General features: G+C 36.5%; 1 long non-coding RNA gene across 1 annotated transcript in view; it reads left to right on the plus strand.

The window, feature by feature from the left end:
* The window catches only part of LOC134672445 (uncharacterized), a 142,087-nt gene that overhangs the window by 88,110 nt on the left and 32,461 nt on the right, over window positions 1-21,516 (plus strand). The window lies entirely within an intron of this gene.

Here is a 21,516-nt window from a genome sequence, read left to right on the forward strand (position 1 = left end):
TGAAAAACTACATAATTTTTTTCAATTCATCTCACCCGGAATGAGAGACATTTATCAGGAGAAAAAACGGAAATGCCCTAAAGTGGGCCATTATCATCGTATGGAACAAAGACGGGCCATCCATTTCAACACGACGCCGTAATCGTAGTAATTACACGGAAAAGTTTTTATAGGCAGGTGGCCCTTGAAGTTAATAGTTGGGAAGTAAGTTCAAGTACCTAGTAGGTAAGTACTTAGATAGATAATAGGAATAACGTCGAATAGGTCCATTTTGTATAACAATCATTGAGCGGCCAGTACTTCATTCAAACATTATTAGCAAATTTGTTGAGTGTGGAGGAACTACTTATTTTTACATACGAAAATTACGTGTTTTTATAGCTAAAAGTGTTAATAAATACATCAAGGGAGCCAATAAAATAAATAATCATATGTTGAACTTTAGCGTTTAACCGTGAAAAGGTGAAACAGATATTTAAAGTTAGAATTACTTTTAATTTTGTATTATTAGGTAGGTAATATGGATTAAACATGACTTAAACCTCATGTTGATTGGCCTTATTTATAGGTAGCGAAAGTAGCTGAAAAGCATACGAGCTAAGTAGAACGGACAACATGTAACCATTAATCTTCCAGGCCTTGAGCTCACCATCTATCTACATTCTGAAAAACAAACGAAACTTCTGGCTACCGATCAACCCGTAATGGCCTAGAATGCTTTATGGTACGCCATTGTTTTTTAAAAGGACAAACTATAGTATAAAAATCGCAGTTTATATCACTTTTGTAGTTAGTGGGTTAGTCTAACCTGTCTGTACTACATATTTCCATAGACATTGTATGCGAGCTTATATTAAATATTAGCGAGAACGAGCTTTGCTCGGAAAACATATAGAAACTCAAAAATGCGCGTTTTTCCAGGGACAAGAACTAGCTAGATCAATTTATCGCCCCGAAAACCCCCATATAGCAAATTTAATTGAAATTGTTAGAGTCGTTTCCGAGATGCTCGAAATATATAAATAAACTAGAATTGGAATTAGAATTTTAAAGGTATTAGATTAACTTGTGGTAGTGCCACTTTACTTTCTTTAGTGACACTGCCAGTAACCCACTAGGTATTTTAGATAGGTATTAAAATATATTTAAAAATCACTAAGTATACTATAGATATCTGTAACGACTATTTAAAAAATATACAAACATAACCTAGCATTGTCTTTAGTTACTTAAACGTTTCCTTCAAATCACTAAGTTGGAAGTCGGTTTGGTTTAGCTCTGGATCTCATTGTAATGCAATGGTAAATACTGCTTTAATTTAAACCCGTAAAATAAATACAATGGGGTTTGGTTAGGCTGGTATTACATTCAATTGTTAAAGTCTCGTAAACAGCTAGAAGCGCAGAAGGCTCTAATATTTAAATTTTATGATAATGTCGAATGTTTCGGAAAGTTTGCAACATGTCGCGTTATCAGTTAATAAAATGAGTACCTATGGCTATGGATAATTTTAACCAATAAACGTTAACAGTAAATGGATATCCCACTGAGTAGCCAAGCCTTTAGTACCGGTTGCTTCCACACCGCCGCTCCGCGAAACTCAAGTCAGGAAACTGTAACGATCGTGTAAACTTCAACTTGCTCTGATTGAGCTGGTTACTCGTACCTTAGTGGCGCGTTTGTGTCGATTAAATATCAAAAAACATAATCACCAGTTTGTTACTGTAAGTATGTGTTGTTAATGTTTTCTTTGTCTAGCTAAGAGTGACATTCCATTTCCAACTGCAGCTGCAATACTGTTCATTTTACTATGGAAAAGCGTCGCTGTCATTGTCAATATCCATAGTAAAATGAACAGTATTGCAGCTGCAGTTGGAAATGGAATGTCACTCTAAGCTGGTCATCTGTGCTGCCCTAGTTGACGAAATCGAAATAAAAATATGAAAACCCATCTAGGAATTATAACGTACCTATCCCCACGGCGTTTTGTTTTTAGAAAATCATTTTTGTCATTTTTGATAGACGGACATACAGGCGGATAGCGAAATTAGCAAAGTCGTAGTATCCAATAGATAGGGTAAACAAACCTAAAAAAACTATGTCCACGGTTCAAGCGTCGTTCCACACTGAAATAAGCAAATTTATGCGAAGAAGTCGCTTTTGAAAGTGCGTACGCGCAGAATATTGTACCTGATACCTAACTGATCTAAAATATACAAGAGAGGTTAAATTGAATAGGTTTAGTTTTCGTTACTAATACTGTGAAGACAAGTTACATCACCATCGGCTTTAAGCTTTAGTCCCAATAGATACAAGATAGTTTACACACGATCTACAGGGAGAGTCTTCGTCACAATCTCAAGTAGCTCCATTCATTTCATGCCGCAAGCGCTTGCTTTGATCAGGAATGACATCCGCATTTACATAGGCGACGTAGCAGTCAGTTAGCAGTAACTAAGTACGTCGCATCAGCTGAGTGCATCGCAGACCAAAGGCAAAACGACCTTTAACATATGGACAAGATGAGGGTTTCGTCGTAGCCTATGGTGTCCATTTTTAATATATTACTTTAAAATTGCAAAGAAACCTTGTTACCAGGATATTTTTTTTGAGTAGGTATATCTAGATCTATGTAAATTAGTCTGGTAAAATTCTTCAAATAAAAAATATACATCTAAAGTATTATTTCGAATTCCAATGTTTCTTTTTTATTTTAGGTACTTTTTCGTGAGATAACATACTTACAAAAAAATTATGGTCACTGTAACTATTGTAAAAAATGGCTAGTGATATGGCATAGATCACTGAAGGGCGCTAAAATGTTTTTCAGTTACTCATAGAATGATTATCAGTAGAGTTTCATAATATCAGCTTCGATTACCGCGATAGTTACTCATAAAATAAAACTATTTGACTTAATTTTATATTAATTGTGTATACTTATAATCCATATAAATTATTTTATTTTAATTAAGTATTAAATAAAAAAAAATATCTTGATATCATGAATCAGTCTGTAATACTTATTTGGAAATTAAAATATAGTATATTCAGTTGCGATATGTTGTGTTGAGTGTAACGGTAATAAAGATTCGTTGCTTTGGTAATAACCACAAGAAGCCGATTACAGCAGGTTTTCTACCTAGACCAGTAACCGAAAGAAAGACCAGTGACCTTAGAGGGTAAAAAACGTATTACAAAATGTACGAATAAGTCCATACGTTTATGTCACGGGTGCAGTAGCTGCAATCTGGGGAGTGCATGTACGGCCGCGGCCGGCTTTCTCGCCTTTGTTGACTAACTACTAACCCAGATGCCCTATTATGCTAATTCATTACATGAGTACACATCCTAAAACAATACTGCCGAAATGATGCAGTAATGGCAAATGTAGTATTGCTGTACTGGATATGTAAACATTTATTTGTAAATGTCACCAAATTTACAACCGAAAATTGAAATTTGTGCAAAGAGATATACTAAACTTTCATTGCTGTGGACTCTTTAAAGAGGACCCTCTATAGCGGCCTCCTATTCTTCATCAAATAGTTAGATTACTTTGTTTTGGGCCATTTTTAAGACTAAACAGGAGCTGAGTTTTAAATATTTTAGGTAAATATACCCGTCTGGCTAATGGAAGCGGCTCCTAGAACTAGTGCGATAAGGACAAGGCGAAAAATCCTGCCTAAAAAACTCAAAAATCGAGGTTTCGTACTCGACTGTTTCCTCCTCCAAACCTTAACCAATCCTAACCAAACTTGGAAATCTAAATGATTATGAAATTATCTGTGTCGGGACTGTCGGACCGTTTTGTTTTTTTTTGGCTACCTAATTGATATCAGTTTTGAATACTTACGCCTCTCATTGCGGCATAGTCAAATTAGGCCATTTTGGCCATTTTTGCCCCCTTGCCCCTTAAAAAACAAAAATATCAAAAAAAGCAAAACGGTCCGACACAGATATTGACAATATTAATCTGTGTTGAAAAAATCATTGCTCTAGCATCAAAACCCACGGAGGAAACAGTCGAGTACGTCTGTATGCAGAAATGATCACCCCTGTTGGCTCTTAATACGCTGTTCTTCCAATATTGTATTCTTGTACAATTTAAAAACATATTTGATTTATGTGTCCTTGATTTATTTGTATGTTTTTGTTTTCAACAACGGTTGATCATATTTTCACCGAAATTAGTATGTTTATGTTTACAAGATAAAGTACCCTTAACTATCTCAACATTCCCTATCATATCCAACATCGGCTTGAAAAAATGGTGATTCCTCGCAAAACAGTGTTTCGTAAAGGGCACTTAGAGTAATTAGATTAAGAGTAATTAGTTACTTCTTAGTAAAAAACGTACATCTTGACCGCATCAATATCACCGTGCTGATATTGATTGATATTGCGGTCTAGGTCTGAGCGTCGGAAACTTTTGAGAAGAAGTGTCAGTATTGATCACTGATAGAAATGTAGATATCTCAAAGAAGTTTTTAGTGGTGAATACTGGTGTGAATATTTGTGCTACTTGAAGAGGCGTACCTCTAAATAATCGCTGTTAAACGATCCCTGCTTTAGGTGTCCGCAGGTGCGCACGGCGACAAGGCAAGCCGCAGTCCGCCGTTATATCTATCGGCATCCTGCGACGGTCCATTACGTGTTTACATGCGACTACCTGGATTATGTATAGTGTGGTTAGGGCTTAATGGATTTAGAACGTTCGTCGGGTAACATGATGACATGTTTGTAGGCCCGAAAAATCCTTAATAGATATTTTCATCGACATGAGAGCTATACATATGAACAATATATAATAACGGGACACTTTGCATGGAAATGTCTACAAAACAACCTTATTGACACGCTTGAAAGAAAAATATTGCTAATAGACTACTGCTCTACAAGTACTGACTACCTGTGCAAGTACAATAAAGCTCCATATTTTCGGTATTGAATTGGGACGCTCCACTCTCAAATATAGTAAAAAACAAGCCTATTGTTAGGATATAGAGGTTGTAAATTAATAGTAATTAGGTATACCTAATGTTATAACATTCATTGAGCCTTTTCCTCCAGAAAACATATATTATTTAACTATTTTCTGTTCCTAACAACAATATCAAATATTGACTAGCATCAAATAACACATTAAACTTAAATAAGGATCTATAAAGAATAGTTAACTGTATAATATATTATATTACCTATGTGGCAGACTGGGCGTGTGATTTGTTCTGATTACTATCAATATTTGAGAACCAATCGATTTCAATAGATGCGTTTAGTTAACAATGCAAATTGGTTGGATATAAACAGCTGGGTCCTATTCAATAAATCGTTGGGTAACGAATTAAGTAATTACTAGAGGGGCCTATTTGACTCAATATGAAAGTAGTGCTTGTATCGTTATTGTTATGTATTAACACCGTAATATATAAGTAAATGTTTGTAATTTAAAAATTATATTTTCGTTTCTACCTAATTATTACGATTAAACTAAGTTAATGGACGCTCGGAAAATAATTGTTTTGATTCCAAAAATGATTATCCATTAATCAGTCGAATATTCAAGGATATCTTACAGACAGGCATTAATACTAATTCTTAAGAACTCCTTTGGCGAGGAAACTAAGGTAAATGTATATATTTTTTCTGGGTTCGCACACCCAACGATTGACCCCGCTGGTTGACCATATTTCATCGCAATCGCATATATCGCGATCTTTCATTTTTTAAGTACTTAACGTAGAGTAATTTTTTATTCTTGCAATTAGTGCAAGCTAGAGCCATGAGACCTTGGTGTTATCCGGTAGTGATATTCAATAGATAATCCAATAAATGTGGTATTCCCTATGGCAAAGAAGGATCTATTAACCAGAATAAAATAGACGCGCAAAGCGGTAAAGGCTTTACAAGTGTAACCTTTTTGCTTTGAAGGCAAAAGTAAACAGAAAATCCTGAGCAAGTAAACATAATGCAATTATTCAAATTAGTGGGGGTAGTTAAACAGGGCCTAAAAGCCGACGACATAAATTAAGCCATTAAGTGCATTAATGATAAAGTAGGCCGGGGTTGTTTAGTTGTTTAGACAGTTCATAATGTATTATGTGCAGTAAGGAGGTGGTTATTTTACGCCCTTCTTAAGTTGCGCGGGAGATTGGGGCAGTGCCTACATGTTTTATCCGAGCTTCAGGCCGTTATTAATAAGCGGGCCGTATAAATCTAAGTATTTTTTGTAGCTTGATTGAATAGGATAAACAGAGATTGAATTTATAGCACGAGTATATTGGAAAGACTAATTAAGTAGACGACAAACTTCCCTGGAAAAGGTAGGTACGTATACGTACCTGCTCCTAGGCATGGTGGTGACTGTACCTAGACTAACAGAAGCCAATAAGTAAAGCGTACGGTTTCCGTATCAGGAAATTTTTGATTTAGAGAGAATAAATGAATTTTTCGGTATAGGAATCGGAGAAAACTGGACCAGTTACAACTAGGTCTAGTTTCGTTTGCTTTTGTGAAAATGAGTACCTACCAATTCTAGCTAGCTAGCCAATTCTAGCGGAGTTCAGGCTTCTTTATGACACAAAAAAGGTGATAAAGACTGACACTACAGTGATGTTGTACTTTAATTTCATACATCAATTTCGTAATTTTATTTTATAAAATGTCGAGGCTTACTAATACAAGTGATACGGTAAACAAGTACTTACATATATCAGAACTGAAATATTCACAACTAACGAGCACTCCTGAATTCATTGGGCTGTAAAACTGAAACATTTTGCGCTTCCTTTGCAAACATTTTAGGATTTACCATAAACCTCCACATTACTGCGTTGGACCGAAATTATATAAGAAAATTCGAGATTTTGAAATTCAGAGGACTAAATAATATAGTAGTGTACCCTATGATGGGCGTGGAACCAGTAATGGGATAAAAAACCACAAATCCTGTAAAATAAGTGTCTAAAAGTAGTTTATAAACATTGCCTGTATATTATCATAAATAAGAGTCCTAGAGCTGTTTCAGTTTGAATTTTTATTAAATTTGGTTGTTTTTTAAGAAATTGGCGTCAACCCAAAAGTTGTCGTGTCACTGAAAAAAAATACCACTACGAATTCTTAACAACTTCGCTAAGAGAGGTGAGTTAATTTATTAAATTTTAATTAATTAATACTTGATGAAAACTGGAATGTGTTTTGTTAATTGCATTTACCATGAGATAAGGTATACAACATACTATGTTGTGACTCCACAGATGTAAAAAAAATAGTGGTATTTGCCCCAATCCCATTATAGGAGCTGTAAAACTGCATACCTCCTATAATGGGACAATTTACATAATGATGCTTGCCATGCCATCATTTCATGTTTAAACAATACAGAAGTAAATTTAGTTACGAAATATGTCAACCAGGAGGTATGCTCGGACTTCGGATAAATTAATATCGTTTTTTAGTGTGGGTCAAATCTTGGTAGCCGAGTTTGAGCCACTTTCCCGTTTTCCGATTGAATTGAAATTTTGTATTCGTAATTAAATATGCAAATCGGATGATAATGCAATATTATGATAACATGGACCAGATCTGATGACCTATTTCACTATTTTATACTGATAGAGCAGTGTCCATTACTGGGGGGCCCATTACTGGAGCTTTGGTGTCCATGACTGGAGAAAAATAGCATAGTTTTAATTTGTTAAGTATGTGGAAACTCATTGCAGTATCTTTGATACAACACGCCTGAAACATGAAAGACGGGTAGGACTTTCATCTTTCAATACGCTAAGCGGTAGACCATTCACATGTATTAGGGAAATATCACAAATACTCCAAATTCCCTCTTAAATGTCCCATGACTGGTGCTGTTACTATATTCCTGTAAGCAAAAATAACGCAATTAAGTTATGGAAATATAGAAGTAGGTACCTAAGTTATTAAGGTGCAGTGAGTTCAGAAAACGGAGTTTTTTAAAAGCCGTAGCTCTTTTTTGGATCACGATACAGCTGCCATACATTCAATTAGCAAACTTGAGGGCTTTTTCTACTGATTAGAGTGATTAGAATCCTACGTTTTTGACTTTTGCTCGATAGAAAACGATCACGAACATAGGTCTAAAACGGACTTTCAAGATTCGTAACAATTTGTGCACAAAAGATAAAAATATGAAAACTGCTTCTAATAACGCGCAATTGTATGCTTGAGCGACTACCAGGATTACTTTTTTTTTTAATTTCACATTCAATAAATAAGTTCCAAAATATGATATCAGCGGTTCCGTGCACGCAACTTCTTTGATCAGATGCCCGCTGGGCTCGGATCAAAGCACACGTATCGCAAATTTAATTAAAATGACAGTTGATTTTGGCATTTATTTCGACATTAAATCATATACATATACGAAAAAGTATACCAGTAGACAAATACTATTTAAAAAAACAGGGTAAATAATTATCATCAGATGGAGCTCGAGTCTCATCTTAGATTTGATTTGTTGGGGCATAATGGTTGAAAAAGGCAGTAAACTATCTTAAAACAATACGATTCCAATATCATTTAAGTAATTTGCTCCTTGAAACCCGGCTTAGAATGAAAAAAGTTTGACAACTCATACTTACTGATTGGAATTAATTTTCATTATGCTGGTATTAATATTGCATACCTATTTGACGTACTTTTGTACGTCAACGTCAATGAACTGTGAAGACAATGTTGTGATCTTGTATTTATGTTACAGAACTTTTGATCTTCAAATATTACCTATTAATACGGAACATTATGTAAATATTTCGTGTACTACTTGAAAATCGTGCAGTGGTAAACCTGTTTTGTTGCTGTGAGGTCCGTCTAAGATAGATGTATAATGCGGTTACGTACTGTTCTGCAAACCTTCATGAAATCAAGAATAAATAAACGGCTACGGTCTAGACTCAGTCCTAGCGAGTTTTTGCGGCTTGTGAGGCCGATATATACCTACTGGCCTACGAGGCTTACAGCCCAAAATCGCTGCGGCCTGGATTGTGATTGCCTGTGTATCGAGTGTTATACTAATTTACTATAAAATAAAACAAAGTTTTTAATTCAATGATATTCTGTGCATATTTAATTTTATTTTTTATACCTCGTCGCTAACAAACAAGCATACGGCCCGGCCCGTCTGATGATAAGCAATCTTCGTAGCCTTTGGACGCCTGCAACTCCATGCGCGTTGCCGAGTCTAACACTCCGCACCCCTCGTTGATAACTGGCAACCATACTCACCGGGAGGAAGGACACTATGAGTAGAGTCTAGTGCTAGTGTTATTTGGCTGCAGATTTCTGTAAGGTTGAGCTCTGCTCTAGATCTGGAATGACATCCGCTGTGCTGTGCCCTACCACACGAAGCGAGATGTCATTCTCAGTTCCCATTCCCATACCTCTCTTTGGACGTAGTTCAAGGACCAGAGGTATGTCCATATATTTTAAATATTTTCGTCTTAAATTACTATAGAGATTCAGAGTCTGAACATATAACCGTAAGTTTACCAAAAAATTGCCGTAACAGCTATAGGTACAGTCAGATGCAGAGAGAAAGAATCCGCCAAAATGAAAGTTCCACCCTGCCAGGACTTAATTTATTGATAAAGATAACCATATATTTATTTGCAAAAAATACATATAGTGATGAACATAGGTGGACAGTAATTTTGGATGCGTAGGGTAGAGCGGGGAGAAACGTAACACTTTGTACTTTGACCTTAGTTTCTGGTTAACCCTTATTATTTTGATGAGTTTAATGTATCATATACAGGGTGATTCAGGAGACGTGAGCAGGACTAAGACTGCGCCTTTTGTAAATTATAAGCAACTGTTTCGTATCAGTATTAGTGAGATTAACGTTAATTTTCTACTCGTGTTGAAAAAAAAATTAATAAATTTATTTACGACATGCATGGTCACCCTAAAATTAGAATACTAAACTACTAATATTCTGTGTCAAATTGAATGTCATCACTGTCATCACGGTCTGGTTACTTTTGAAAACTCGTATCTCACTCAAGTTTGACAGTTTATTTCTTCGTAATCAAATGCTGTCATTACGGTTAAAGAGGTTTTATGGTTATTAATTGGGTCTTGTAGGGTAACCATGATTGTAGAGAATTAAATTTGCCCTCACCAAAAAGTTAAAAAATAGGAAAAATTGTGGTTGTTTCACCTAAATACGACGGTGATCGGTCAATTATCAGTTACTGAGTGTGCAGGATTAGTCCTGCTCACGTCTCATGAATCACCCTGTATAACGTCAGTGCATGATCTGTACATTAACGTCTTGACTAACATTATAATTGTGTATTTTGTTTTAAAAAAATCCTTTTTTGTTACTAATCGCCCCGTTGGCGTGCAGAAAGTAACACGTTGTGGGTCAAAAGTAACAAGACACAGTGGGCTGTAATTTAATATAATATGACATATCAAATCAAAATAAAAACCGGTCAAGTGCGAGTCGAACTCACGTCCCAAGGGTTCCGTACTGCACACATTTTTGAACGAGCGAGCAAAGCGAAGTTCTTAAGTACATTCAACTGTTTATTCAATTTGTCCACACACAGCTGGCTATCTTAGGATAGTTAGTTACCCATTTTTTTTGTTCAAGTATTATGTTAAGCATAGTGCCTACATTTTTTTTTCATTGTTAGGTGTATCTCTGTTAATTCAAGATAACAGGGCTATAACCGCGGAAATCGAAGCTCGAAGTTCGCAAATTGCTGGCATTTCTCTCTGTCACTCTAATTACCTACGGTTTCATTGGTGTAATAGAAAAATCCCCGCAATTTGCGAAATTCGATGGTCGCGATATACGGCAGTTCAGCCTTCTCACTTAGCTACTCGTACTTAAACCAATTATTTGTTCTGTTTGAGCACTAACCTCCTAAAGGTCATGCTTCGACCTTGCGTGGAGGTGCACCTCTCTCGGATGCGTCAGGCCTTCGGCCCAACGCAGAGCTTGGCCATCAACCTTCGCACTAGCTGTCCGCACCACGTTTCACGTAAACAATTGCGGTTGTGGCCCTGACAGAGCTTATCCACAATTCTTATTATCAAGACCTGCTCACGCTTAGTTGCAGACTTCTTACGCGTTTTTCCAGTAATGTATAGGTATTGGGCCCAATCGCTTAGGGGTCATCCATTAATTACGTCACACGAATTTCTAGGTTTTTTGACCCCTCCCCCCCTCCTTGTCACATTTCAGACGCACGGCCGGTTTCCATCCTTACTTGGTAGATATTCCACCAATTCGCACGAAGCGCTTTGCTTCTACTTTCCTTATGCGCACTGCCAAGGAATGGAATTCCTTGCCGGCGTCTATATTTCCGTGTTCTTATAACCCGGCAACCTTCAAATCAAGAGTGAACAGGCACCTTCTGGGCGAGCTCGCTCCATCGTAGGCCACGTCTACGCCTCGGCTAGTCTGTGGCCATGAGTAAGGCCATTCATAATAAAAAAAAAAAAAAACTTGGTCACATTTGGCAAACCCCTCCCCCTAGTGTGACGTCACATTTTTTCTACGAAATCGCCAAATCGAATTAAGTAAGCACCTAAGTATTATAAATATTTTATCAAAATATTTTTGACGATATAAATATTAGAAATGATGACTTACGGCTCGGAAACGTGGTCTTTCACTATCGGCCTCATCTCAAAACTCTAAAGTCGCTCAACGAGCTATGGAGAGGGCTATGCTCGGAGTTTCTCTACGTGATCGAATCAGAAATGAGGAGATCCGTAGACGAACTAAAGTCACCGACATAGCCCACCGGATTAGCAAGCTGAAGTGGCAATGGGCAGGCCACATTGCACGCAGAGAAGATGGCCGATGGGGTCGAAAAGTGCTCGAGTGGAGACCACGGACTAGCAAGCGCAGCGTAGGACGTCCACCCACAAGATGGACAGACGATCTTGTTAAGGTCGCCGGAAGACGCTGGATGCGGGTCGCTTCCAACCGGCACGTATGGAGGTCCAAGGGGGAGGCCTATGTTCAGCAGTGGACGTCTTATGGCTGAGATGATGAAATATTAGTAATTTTATAACCCAACACTGCTAAGGAAAGAAAATTAAACGAATAAAAACGATTATATCTATTTGCCCAGTTTTGCAGATAGACTGCTTTGATGGTCCTTGAAGTTAAGGCTTCAATCCAGGATGCTTCGGAGATATTTAGGAAGAAAGTTGTGTCGGAGAAGATTGCCTCTGAATTTTAATATCAGCTCCGTGTTGGCTAGTTTGTTGCACTGGTGAACGCAGAACACCTCGGTCTTGGAAGGGCAGGGGCACAAACGCCACTGAGAGAAATAGTCATCTAATAGATCCAGGTCCTTTTCCAGGATATTTAGTTCAATTTTCAAGCTGTCTTTTTGTGTCACAAGGGCATCATCAGCATAAGCAAACTTCCGCGATGTGGTGTTAGGCAGGATACGACTCAGACCTTTTCAGACCTATGACAACTAATACTAGGCTGTGTTGAGAGTGTGGAAAATCCGCTAGCGCGTACAGCTCGGCGGCCACTGGGGTACCGTCTATTGCTCTTGTTGCGAAGACTAGGTCCGGGTTCACTTCTCCATCGAGCTGATTTGAAAGTTCCTTTGCCTTTGTGAGAAACGACTAAAACAGTGTTGTTTTGTTCCTATCTGCCCAGTCCATGATCGCCTTCTCGTTGGCGTCAGATTTCCTTTATCCCCAGCCGGTATGGTGGCTATTCAAGTCTCAAATGTAAAGGGATGGGTGTTCCAAGTAAGGAAGGCGTGGAGTATGCCAGCAGCTACGTGGAGGATTATATATGCTGCATATCCGCGTTCCGCCGATTTGAATAATCGTGGTGGCGATATTGTTGCCATCGATGTTATTTGAAATCACGTTGACCAGGGCAGTAAGAGAAGACCGGCCGCATGTCGAAGTTCTATATTAATTGTTTATGGTATTATAATGCCGCTACCAAATCAAATCCCGGTATTTTATCTCGTTTAGCGAGTTGGGCATCATCAGCGGTGTATTTCCAGAAGGAGGACTATGTCAACACCGTTGTCATATAATAGGTTGCTTAGGCAAACCGGTTTAGAATTACTGCTTAGTTAAAAACTTTATTGATGGATTTGGATTAATTTATTGATATGGTCTTGGTAAAGTAAATAGAAATGTCGTGGAAGACGTAATATCAAAACATTGAACCTAAAAATAATTGCTTATTTTACAAATTATACGTAAGATCGAAATCACCGAAAAAACCGAAAACCCGGTTTTGCAATCTCACAAAAACCGAAAAACCGGTTTTATAAAATACGCACGGTTTTGTGACCCCTACGCACGAGTGATCCTATAAGGGTTCCGTTTTTTCTTTTTGAGTTACGGAACCCTAAAAGTACCTACTAATCATGTAAATTATTATTGATAACACACTTTAATATTTGCATTTCAACTACATAAACATTAGTATTTTAAGAAAACAAATCAATATTAATTCCTCGTTAGAAATTGTTTTTATTTCAAGTGATGAGATCAATTATTGTCTTATAAACATGTTATCTAATCAGATAATTCAGGGGTCAGAGTTTTTTCACTTACAAATATGGCATACATCGTTTACTAATATGGCATAGATCCAATAGGTATATTGTATGGGATGTAAATGTTACTTTTGTATGGCTTTGTTACTTTTGTACCCGACCGCATTTTTCTGAAAACATGAAAGATATCTTTGAATTTCAAACGCAACGTGTGCGAGAAAAATAAATTGCAATCAATCTAATCAATATCCCTTCGGGTGGCAGGGCCTCCGGTTGAACGGTAGGAAAAATGGCGCGGCCATTTTTAAAACATGCCCCTGCGTGGCAGAGGCCGGGAGCCAGACACTCCCCAATTAGCGGTGAACCGGGAGACGGTTCCGTCACAACAAGCCCGTGTGTGGCAGAGACCGTCTCCCGGCCTCTGTGCGACGCCGTATTTTGCGCCTAAAATAAAACCATTAAAACTATGCCTTGCTTGCTCACTTTTGCAAGATGCATTCTTCATTAAACAAGGATGGTATTCCTTAAAGGTTGAATTCCCGCGTAAAATAATGTTTTTTAGAAATGGCGTGATGTTCACGCCCCACCAGACCTCGTACGCACCGACCGTCGAGCCGCGAACATTCAGAAACCAGAAATTTATTTGCTAACAACATTGTCCTTACAAAGGTACACAAATGGAATACGCAGTGATAAAAAGTGAAATAAACTGTGTGAATCGTGTTAAATGTAATGTTTTGTCATAAAGACTGCTTTTTTTCAATCAATTGTTTTATTTCCTAAATATACATATTTTTATACATGAAAGAAAAAATAATTGGTAATATGAGATTTGATCAAGTCCAGCATAATTCAAATAAATATAATGAAATTCATTGGTACCTATACAATCAAAAAAGCTATTTTATGCTGAATTCAATTCAATCATACATATTTTTGAGAATTGGTCAAATTTCTAGCACACGTCAAATTCGCGATGACCACCCATGGAGGCGCCGCCACTTGACGTATATTTTTCTAAATTTGCCGCACCACTCAACCTCAAGCCACCGTTAAATCTGAGGCGCCGCCATTCAACGGCTTGTTATATCTGTCCATCTCCCGGCTCCCCGCCACCATAGAGACCTAGCCAGACAATGCCACTCTAGGGGATATGCAAATATTCAGAAAATGTATGAATTTTAATACAACATAAACATCAAAGAACTAAAAGTCAAAAAACGTACTTTTGATTCGAAAAATTTTGCGTCACGTTGCGTCCACTCACACAACCTAATAGCACGTGGCGCTCGTTTCGACTGAATGCGCTGACTGAGTGAAGGGGGCACCACTGTCTATCGCTTAATAGCAGCGGAGTGGTATTTTGTCTATTAGATAAACCTACAGAGCAATAGTTACTTTCCACCCGCAGTTACCTTTGTCCCCGCTCTCCCCTATATTTCACTTGAAGAAGCATGCAAATTTTGCTTAGTAGCTAGGTAGTATAACTAAATATATACAAATTGAAGCTAAGCTAAGGTAAGTTATATAATAATAATATCATCGGAATACACATATGATTTTAATGAAATTGTCATTGAATTGATTTGTGCCTTATCGAAAGCCCTATTAATTAGAGTAGTACCTAAATAACTTTTTTCATTTGACGACTTCTGTATTTATTCGGTTTATTTAGTTCGAGTATCTAATGAATTCGATTATTTAGTTAATTTACATTTAAGTACGTCACATGTGACATGAACAGACAAGGAGAGCAACATAAAATATATTGTTTTGTCTTCCTTCTTTCAATGGAACTTTTTTAGAGTTTCTCTTCCTCAAAGGAGGCTAGTTGTTAAGACGAAACTCAAAATACTCTCATTTGCATCTTAAAAAAAATAGGATGGGTCACTGACCTGTCCCGGTAAAGTGAGGTAGTGTGCGTGACGTGTGCTTGTGTGTGAAATGGGGTAATTTGACGGAATCTGAAAATTTTCCCCGGGCATACCTCACCTTAAAGTTAAACTTACCTACAATAAATTGCATTAACTTTTTTTTTAAGTAGGTTAAATGTAGGTTATTTATTTAAGTGTTTTATTTGGACCTAAGTAAATTCATCGTATTCATCCAAAAAGTTACATACATCTTCATAATTTTTCTATAATATTTGTTTTTATATGTTTTATGACGTATTTTACAGTTTTTATTGATTAAAGCCTAACTTAAGAAACGAATTAAATAAATACACACACCATCGTCTTAGATTGAATAAATATAGCATTAGGATTACAGATGTTGTAAAACTTGTAAATATGTTATAATTTAGTATAATAAATTAATTTAAAATTAAATTAATCATTAAATAATGGATGTCTTATAAAAATAGAGAAAATTTTGTGTGAGTGTCGTTGAAAGCAGCTTTTAGACTAAGTGCCAATTAAATATTTAAGCATCATCATTTAAAACACATTACACAATATAAAAAAAATAGTAGTATCAAATCAATATAAAATACATATTAAAAGCTAAAAACCGAGAAATCTTTGCTTTCTTTTATTTTAATACAAGTACTTCAAAATATAAAATAACCTAAAACAATTAATACATGAAAAAAATGTGGTCACGTAGAAACGTACAAAACTCACGAATAAGTCTACTATTTCATCCCGTACATATTCCTCAACTACTTGTTGGCCCTTTCCAAAATTAACATGTTATCTAACATCACAAATGACAATGATATCCGGCTGGGTTTGATTAAGTGTTACTTTTAAGTCTATTTAAATGATTAACCCTTCCGATATTTAACATATGCTTCTTCCATAGCTACACTGACAAACGTCCCACTTAGCCTAATTGATTAACATCCATTCGAGAACACCACCTATTTTATTTTAAGCGATCGCGCCGTGGATAGCGCTATTTACTCGATGCTTTCATGCCGGTATTACTGTAACGATTTACATTTTAGGGTCCTATAGTCAAAGAAAGTTGAAATTATAAGACCATTTCGGTAGGTCTAAAATATAAATTAAACATCCAATAAAAACATATCAGTATATTAAATTTTATGAATGGTATTATGGTTTGTTTTCTTAAATTTATAGTTTTAATTTTTATTTGTGTTAGTTGTAATTTGTATTATTATAACAATCATCACCATCATTTCAGCCTATATACGTCCCACTGCTGAGCACAGGCCTCCTCTCATGAGCGAGAGGGCTTGGGCTATAGTCCCCACGCTAGCCCAATGCGGATTGGGGACTTCACATACACCTTTGAATTTCTTCGCAGATGTATGCAGGTTCATACAGTTCCTCACGATGTTCGATCGATTATAACAAAGAAAATATTTTTTTTATGAATTATGATAAATGACTTCTCTTAAATTCATTATCCTGAACATGCATGCAGGCACACTCACTAGATATGTAATAGTAAAGATATGTGTCATTCCACTGCAAAAGGTACCTTATAACGGCTGGGGCCGCGATTCGGGAAATGAATTAGAGGGTCACTAGATATGAAACAGTGAAGATATGTGACGTTCCACGGAAAAAGGTACCTTATGGTGGCCGGCGCGTACGTCGCATAGCGCCGCAATAATATTGGAGCGGCGTTAATAATAGCGTAAGCGCCAACCGCCATAAGGTACGACACGTACTTACCCGTGGGACGACATATATCTTTACTATATCGTATCTATTTAATTTCTAATTAATTTACAGAATCGCGCCGTATGGTCATACATAAAAAAAAAATATACGCGTCGACTTGAGAACCTCCTCCGTTTTTTTCGTCGGTTAAAAAAATTACAGTCAAGGGAAATTATTTATTTAATATAGTTTATACCATACTATTTAAATACACATAAATAAATTGATCTCAAAAAACCAAGCTTGAAATTAACCTTGAATAATTTTCAAAAAATGTACTACAAGACTCTGGAGTGCGGGTTCCTAACTCTGACTTGACTGATTTTTTATTCGTTCATTTGTTCGGCATTCTTTACTTTAAAGTGTTGCATAAAAGCCGTAATGGGTCGGACCGCACATTTGTGCTGCCTAAGAGGCCATTACGGTACCTCCTCCTGATGCATAGTAATTTAAAGCGTTTATTTAAAATTAGTTGTACTTGACCTCCGGGTCTAAGTGTACTAAGGGCCTGAGAAGCATTGACATTAAAATATTCCTTACGAGATAATGGATAGGATAATGTTAGAAAATTAGAAGCTGCTGGTTATCTAATTTTGAACATTATTTTATTTCTATAGGGAAGTCAAATGGGCTGAATGCATTGTTGTCACTGACGCGGTATTATAAATATTATAATGGATATTATTTACACCTAACAGGGTGTCATGTAGCTACCTACCAATGTATTTATTGTAACACCTGTCTTCTGATGAACATGATAGCAATAAAGAGATATGAATATGAATATTCTTTATAAGAAAATAATTAATTGATTCTTATGCCTTAAGTTGTAATAATAACGGTTGATAGTTTATTTATTAATGTGAACATTAGGTAGAAAAAAAGGTTCTAGGTTTCGCTTCGTCTATTGCTTTCATAAGAAAACCTTGGCCAAACAACTACAAGAATAATTGCTTCGTGCGATAGAATCTTTTCAAGTCCCGGCTTAGACGGAAAATCTTTTTCCGCAAATCGAACAGTTTTCTTAAATACGAGAAAATTAAGCAAGCTTATAGAAAATCAGCTTTGTTCCATAGAATTGGAATACTTCTTTCATTTTTCAGCAAGGTCTTTTGTTGCCAAACGTCAGTAGGATTGCTTCGATTACGTCTTCACGAAGCGTTTCAGGATTGATTGTAATCAATAAGGGATTTCAGAAGCAAGATATAAGCTTTATTGAAGGGAGATTATAAACTGGATTCCATTTTATTCAGTAGATGAAACATTCTTTAGAATTTAACGAAGAGTGTATTTCGCGAGAAAGGCAAATGAAACATGATGTCTCGTCCTAGCAATGCAAGTACCATGTATTTTATATTGATTTAGCTACATAAAACTAATTACGTAGGTATATTTTATAAGCGGTAAGTATTTAGAAAAACCAAATACACGATCAAAATAATCGTAACACGTTTCAGAAACAAAGCGAAGTTAATAATAAACGTAGTTTGTTATAAAATCCAAGTCGTTGGGTTAGAATAGATAACACGTTTGACTGGAGTTCGTGTTCCGCCGTGTTAGCAACTAAGTGCACACACTGGGAAAGGTAGTTATAACTTAAGTACCAACTGCATCCCCACATAAATCGGGGAAATCTCATCCGAACAATCTCAGCTAACCTACGTAAAAGCTGACTAGAACAAGTAAAACGCTTGTAAAACTGTAACTACCCTGTCGACGAAATTGTTTTCTATGAAATTGTCCTCTTTTTTGGAGGCCGGGTGAAAATGTATCTATGTCATCGACCATAAATACGAATGAACTATTTATAAATCTTATTTCTAGCTACTTTTCAAAGTTTAATATACTTGCTTACTTACTTGTGCAATAATATTTAACGCTACACGGAATTAATTAATTGTAATATCGTACAATTTTGTATGTTACGTTGACAGTTGTAGTTCTGTCAGAACATATTTATTTTTTGTGCTATTGTAGGTGATAACTGATAATTGATAATTAACTAATTGATTAATCCGCCAGTAATTAATGTATATTAGGTATCTGTTTATTTGGCATTGAGGAGTATAATGCGAGGTAAACTAAGTACAAGAGAACTGGCCGTTAAGATAATGGCCGTAGTTCGACATGTAAATGATATACGCGTAGATTGCGTCGCGCCACAGACAAGTTAATAATACAAAATGCTAACTTTTCGTAAAACAGATGTTCGGCTCTGTCTTAAAGTCAATAACAAAAAAAGTTTATTTATCAATGTTGCAACTTATTGAAAATTAGGGTTGGACCTTGAAGAACCCTACATCCAGCGTTTGTGCCCAAGTAAAATATTAAAGTAATTATTTAATTTAATATTTTGATTTTATTAAAGAGTGTATATCCATTGAATTCACAATACGAAGAGGTGAGTAAAATTAGTTATAACTGTTATAAGTAAAAAAATAAAAATTCTAATACAATATAGTGGAATTATGGTTTAGTACTAGTTAAGGCGAAATTATGTACTAAAGACGAATTTAAGGTACGTATTTTGGCCAACCCTAATATTCAATGAACTGCAACATTGATAAGTGGGTTTGATGATGAGGTAACGCGACTTTGATTAACAGTCTTCAGTTTTACTTGCATCTGGCCGCACAGTATTAGCCGTTCAATTCAATTTACATATTTATGGCACTTGATGTGACCCTAAAGGATTACGCTTTTGATCTAGATTATGAGGACCCTGGCCCGCGCCATACATTTAGATTGCCTCTTTGCGAACTTATTGTAACAATGTATATTTGAATGCGGGTTGGATTCATTGTCGTCAAACTGAATCACCGTTGTAACAATGTTTTTACTGCCGTTAATTGAAGTTCAGCCGGCGTATTATGGAAGGTTTTATCCACGTGATAAAATACACACATATATATAATCACGCCTTTTTCCCGGAGGGGTAGGCAGAGACCACGGATTATCACTAGCTACGATCCTGACATAACTCTTTGGCTTAATTCACTTTCATAACATTTATCAGTTTAGGGTGCTCTTGACCTGTTCTTTCTTCAGGATCTCCCCGATCTGATCAGAGAAAGTCCGCCGAGGTCTACCCCTTCCAATTCCCAGTTCCACTTCTCCCTTAAAAACTCTCTTTGTTAGCCTTTACAGAATGAGTGAATTCTTTCCACGCCACTGAACAGCTGCCAGATGCCCGAATTAATTAAGAGGGCGTAGAGGAGGGTAAATTTTCAGATTCTGTCAAATTACCCCATTTCACACACAAACGCAGCTCACGCACACTACCTCAATTTACTGGGACAGGTCAGTGACCCCTAATGTTTTTTTAAAGGTGCTGCTTCGAGTTTAGTGTTAACTACTAACCTTCTTTGAGGAATTCAAACTGTCACAGCTTTCCTTTGTGAGAAGACAGAGAAAAAACACTTTTTTATATATAGCTTTCCTTGTTTGTTCATGTCATGTCATAGGTATGTGACGTATTACTCGTATTAGGTAATTAATTATTTTCGTTGTTGACTTTTGTATTAAGATAGGTTCAAAACGGCGACGCTCTTAACTGTCCATCGGTGGACCTTATGCCTTTTGTAATAAGGCTTACGGACTGTCAGTTAACAGTGTGGTGGTGGGCAATGGTAGGTATGCGGTTTGTAGACAGACCGAATTAAACCTAGGAGTTTTATTATTAAAAATATAAGAAATCATCTCATCTATCTACTCGAAAAAAGTGGACTATATCTAAAATTATCCCTTTATTACTTATAGGTCTTGTAACATATTTTTTTACAACTAAAGATGCTTATTTAATTTCACTTATAACTTAATTTTTAAAGCTCTGTTAATAATAAAGCTTTAAAAACATCTAATAAAATTCAGGTACTACACTTATACTTTTGTAAGTCAGTAAGTGATGCTTACTTAAAACTTATTGGGAAATCAAATAACTCATAATTACCTATATTAAAATATATAAATGTACTATTTCATCTCATTTCATCCCAATCCGCATTGGGCTAGCGTGGGGACTATAGCCCAAGCCCTCTCGCGCATGAGACGAGGCCTGTGCTCAGCAGTGGGACGTATATAGGCCGAAATGATGATGATGATTTCATCTCATACGTTCAATAAGGCCCAGGACCGGGCCTTGTCACCCGCACTGACAGAGGGCCTTTTTAGCCCTACATAATATTAAAGAACTGTGTCCCGGATAGTATGGGTTCTGGTCCATGGCGCGTCCTGAAGTAACTTATACAGTGTGTAATCGTTAAGTGTAGCCAGGCTATAATTCCGTAAATATAACAGATATCAGAAAACTTCAAATTGATATCAAAAGTGCGTTACCCAATGAG

Source organism: Cydia fagiglandana, chromosome 17 (genome assembly GCF_963556715.1).
Source record: "Cydia fagiglandana chromosome 17, ilCydFagi1.1, whole genome shotgun sequence".
Taxonomy (NCBI): Eukaryota; Metazoa; Arthropoda; class Insecta; order Lepidoptera; family Tortricidae; genus Cydia; species Cydia fagiglandana.